This window comes from Amaranthus tricolor, chromosome 4 (genome assembly GCF_026212465.1).
Source record: "Amaranthus tricolor cultivar Red isolate AtriRed21 chromosome 4, ASM2621246v1, whole genome shotgun sequence".
Lineage (NCBI taxonomy): Eukaryota > Viridiplantae > Streptophyta > Magnoliopsida > Caryophyllales > Amaranthaceae > Amaranthus > Amaranthus tricolor.
Genome location: NC_080050.1, coordinates 13633675 through 13639301, shown reverse-complemented (window position 1 = coordinate 13639301; position 5627 = coordinate 13633675).

The window sequence follows — 5627 nt, the reverse complement described above, 5'->3', positions numbered from 1 at the left end:
ATGGGAAACTCAGAATTTTTCCTAATCAAAATTCTCCTTTTGGAGTCTTAACCTGAAATATCTTCTCTTTACATAAAATCTCTGTATGATGACGTCCTAACCAGTCTATCCCCAAAATAATATTATACGTACCCAGTTCAAACACTATTAAATCGGCAGGCAGATGTTGGTTCAAAATCTCGAGAGGGAAGTTAAGAAAGACACGATCACATAAGAATGGTGAACCGTCAGCTAGTAGAATTTGGAGATTAAGTTTCTAGGTTCAAGAGAGATAGAGGATTTATGAAGAAAAAGGTAGAGATAAAAGATGGATCAGCTCTAGAATGAAAAAGAGTACGTGCAGAAGAATTTCCAACCATAAAATGACCAGAAATGACTTTACCTTCAAACTCCTCATGCAGATTATCAATGTACCCACTAATGGCGTGTAGTCCAACAGTCTTCTTTCCTGAATTGTTCAAATTCCTATTACCAGAAGACCCAGAAGTACCTGTAGCACCCGAACTCCCAACTCCTGGCTGAAGTCCTAATCTAATCTCAGTGACAATGTGGACTTCTTGCTTGCACTTATAGCAAATGATCTTGCCAGTGAAGGAATGCCCTCTATGATTCTTGCCACACAAACGACACTTCCACACCGTTGGTTTTACTAAGGTTGATGGTTGGAAGGGTTTACGTACCCAGTTGTTGGGCTTCTTGCTCTTATTGATGTTGTTGCCAATACTAAACTTCCTCTTGTTTGCACCATCTGCCTTATCAAGGATCCACTCAAATTCAAGTGCTCGGTCACAAAGATCTCGAAAGTCAGAGTATTTTTCGATCCCCTTCTGGATTTTAAGATTAAGACCCTCAAAGAAATGAGATGCACGAACTTTCTCAGTATTAATATTAGTAGCAAAGCGAGACAATTCATTGAATTTGCTGCTGTACTCAACGACGGACATGAGACCCTGACGTAAAAGTAGGAATTCATTCTCCTTTTGACGTTGGAGAAAAGGCGGGTAGAACTGCTCATGAAGAGTCTTAAGAAACTCCTCCCAAGAAGCAGTGGCCATGGAGGACTTTACAGAACGCCACCGTATCTCAGCTGGGTCAATAAGATTGAAGAAAACCAATTTCACTTTCTTGCTCTCCGGGCAATTGATCACTTCTAACAGTTTCTCCATGTGAGAAAGCCAGTCCTCAAAACAGACGGGTCAGCTGCCCAATCATACTGAGGAGGGCGATGGTTTGCCATAGCCTTAAAATACTTTCCATCATTGTAGTCTTGGTGTCAAGTCTGACTCTCCATCAGGTTGAGCAGCCGCTCGTTTGCCCTCTCTATTCTTGTCAATTGTTCTTCTAACCCTCGTCATCTAACATAATTTTAAACATGTGATTAATATCACATTTACGTTATTTAAGCAAATAATTCACACATAATAATGTGAGCATTAGAAAATTTATTTTTGGAAAATGTTATTTGGGAAATTCGTTTGAAAATCATTTTTGAAAATTTTCGGCTATCGAGAACATCCTTTAACAAGGAACCGAAGTTCTGAAGTTCGAGTAACTTTAGCTCTGATACCACGTGTAGCAGGAGCGGCAATCTTGATATGTAATTAGCATTAATGACAATGTTTACAATAATGTGGGAGTCTCAAAATGTTGATCTACTAAAACTTAAAAAAAACAAAAAACTATTTATGACAAACGATAAATATTACATCAACGTTGGAAAATCAAATACATATCGTTTGTTCCAAAAACAAGTAAATTTAAGTACATCAAGATCATCAATATCAAGGGATAACAAAATGTAGCTAAGTCCTCGATATCAAAACTAAATTTTAGCTGCGGCCTGGATCGGAACATGAAACTAAATGCTGCCATCCATGAAACGGATGACAGCCGATTGAACCGACCATCGTTTAACGACGAACATAGTTCACTATCAAGCTCAACATACAAAATTTATACATCATATTTACTAAATAATAATTAAAGTATGAACTTATAATTAATTGATACCACCGTATACTTTTACTATATTCTTTTACTGTTCCATACTTTTAAGTCATTAAAATACCATTCTCAACCTTAGCAGAAGTACATTACTGGCACTTATACAATTCGGTAATCTTAATACTTAAGCAAATTCATTTGGTCAATACTCATAACCGTATCATGCATCATAGCATGAAGACTAAATTTCTTTAAGTAATGAAATTCAAAACACATATTAAATTAAAAAATAAATTAAGTAATATTTAGTTGTTTGAATAAGTCCAAAATCATATTAAATATTAAATGATTAATTAATAAATTAAGTCCGAAATATATTGAACTAAGTTTAAATTAGAATAACTTAAGTTTATTTTATTTGGATAAGGTTGTAATTATATTTGAATGATTATAATTGGATAAGATTATATTTGAATTTGAAATAAATAAACGTGTACTCAAGACGTTTAAGTATTTGAGTATATTACACGTTTCTATGCTTAATGTTTGAATGTGTTGTTACACGTTTTATGCTTAAATATTTGAATAAATAAGTTGCTTTGAATTTAAATAGGTTGATTTGAAATTAAGCTTTACTAATTATAGGTTTTCCTATAAATAAGAAAACATTTTGAATCTTAACTAAAAATAGGAAAAGTATTTAAATTAATTTAAAATATAGGAATTTAATTTGGGATATATTCACACGTTAATATATATTTGGATCATTGAATTTTAAATGCTTTGTGTAAGTATTAACGTGGCAGCACATCAAAAGCTCAAAAGCTAAAAATGGCAAATCATGACGTTTTTGAATAAGTCTTCACTGGAGCGTCATTTTGGATTACTGCTCAAGGTTTTGAAGACTGGCCCAGATTAAATATATATGCGGATAAAGCTTCCTTGGCTTGCAAGATTATGTTGAGAGGTGGCGTATATATATATATATATATATATATATATATATATATATATATATATATATATATATATATATATATATATATGTATATATATATGTATATATATATATATATATATATATATATATGTATATATATATATATATATATATATATATATGTATATATATATATATATGTATATATATATATATATATGTATATATATATATATGTATATATATATATATATATATATATATATATATATATATATGTATATATATATATATATATGTATATATATATATATATATATATATATATATATATATATGTATATATATATATATATATGTATATATATATATATATATATATATGTATATATATATGTATATATATATATATATATATGTATATATATATATATATATATATATATATATATGTATATATATATATATGTATATATATATATATATATATATATATATATATATATATATATATATATATATATGTATATATATATATATATATGTATATATATATATATGTATATATATATATATATATATGTATATATATATATATATGTATATATATATATATATGTATATATATATATATATGTATATATATATATATATGTATATATATATATATATGTATATATATATATATATATGTATATATATATATATATATGTATATATATATATATATATATATATATATATATATATATATATATATATATATATATATATATATATATATATATATATATATATATATATATATATATTATGAGGGCTTCATTCAAGAATTAAGTTACGTTACAACACCAACAATATTTCTTATATTTCTCTCTTGTTGAATTAAGATCTAAACTTTCATAAAGTGTTGTAAAACTTAATTTATCTAACTTATAAATTTGTAATAGGTTTTAGAGTTAAAAAGAGTTAGATCTTTCATTATCAAATATGTTTAAACTTGGAATACTTTTTAAAGTGTTCAATTTATAATCTCTATTATGAGATTGGGATTTGTACTTTTATTAAGTGAACTTGTAAGACGTTTTTCAAGGGAAAGAATGTGGTGAGAGAAGATAAAGTTGAAAAATTCGAGGATTCCATAACTGCCGAGAAGGGTCATGTTTCCACTAACTGCCGAGAAGGGATCCAGTTGGGAGCTAGTAGTACTGGTAATTATGGAGCTCCTAGTTCTTCGGGAAATGTTCAGAGTATTGCAACTAAGAGGAGTGCAGGTTTGCACGCTATTAGCAACCATGTAGACAATCTTCATCAGGCGTTTGAGGGTAAGGTCATTTCTAGTCACTTTGTCGTAAAAGACTTTTTGGCTCATATTCTTTTTGATTCAGGAGTTGACCGATCTTTTATCTCTACTTCTTTCCTTCATAAATCCTCTATCTCTCTTGAACCTCAAAAATTTAATCTCCAAATTCTACTACCTGACGGTTCACCATTCCTATGTTACCGTATCTTTCCTAATTTCCCTCTTAAGATTTCGAACAACCATCTACCTGTCGATTTAATAGTGTTTGAGTTGGGTACATATGATATTATTTTGGGAATGGACTGGTTGGGACGTCATCATGCGGAGATTTTGTGTAAAGAGAAGATCGTTCAGGTTAAGGCTCCAGGTGGAGAATGTTTGATTAGGAAGAATTCTGTGTTCCCATTCAAACTATTTCCGCAATTCAAGCCATTGAGATGATTAAACATGGAGATAAGGGATATTTGTGTTTAATTGCTAGTAGTGAGGATAAAATCAAGTTAAGTCTTGAGGAAACCCCAATTATTTGTGATTACCCTGATGTTTTCCCTGAGGATCTACCTGGTTTACCTCCAAGGAGAGAGGTTGACTTTCATATTGATCTAATTCCTGATGCTACCCCTATCTCTAAGACTCCGTACCATTTTGCTCCAACTGAGTTAGCCGAATTGAAAAAGCAATTGGATGAGTTATTGGAGAAAGGTTTTATCCGACCTAGTGTGTCACCCTGGGGAGCCCCTGTTCTGTTTGTGAAGAAGAAGGATGGAACGATGAGATTGTGTATTGATTATAGGGAGATTAATAAGATCACCATTAAGAACCGTTACCCTTTGCCCAGGATAGATGATTTTTTTGATCAGCTAAGAGGCGCTCAGGTGTTCTCGAAGATTGATTTAAGGTCTGGATATCATCAATTGAGGATAGCCAAGGATGATGTTTCTAAAACAGCATTTCGGATCCGATATGGACATTATGAGTTTTTGGTGATGCCATTTGGGTTAACAAATGCACCTGCAGCATTTATGGATTTGATGCAAAGGTATCTTCATCCTTATTTGGATAAATTCGTGGTTGTTTTTATCGATGATATTTTGGTATATTCAAGGAGTAGGGAAGAACATGAAGAACACTTGAGAATGATTCTGGAGCTTTTGAGAAAAGAGAAATTGTATGGGAAATTTAGTAAGTATGAGTTTTGGCTTAAGGAAATTTCTTTTCTAGGTCATATGGTGTCTAAGGGTGGAATTTCTATAGATCCTGAGAAGATTAAAGCAATAACGGACTGGTCGATTTCTAGAAATGTGACTGAAGTTTGGAGCTTTTTGGGATTAGCTGGGTACTATAGGAAATATGTTGAAAACTTTTCTAAGGTTGCTCGTCCGATGTTTAAGCTGTTGAAGAAAGGGATACGATTTCAATGGAATAAGAGACACACAATTG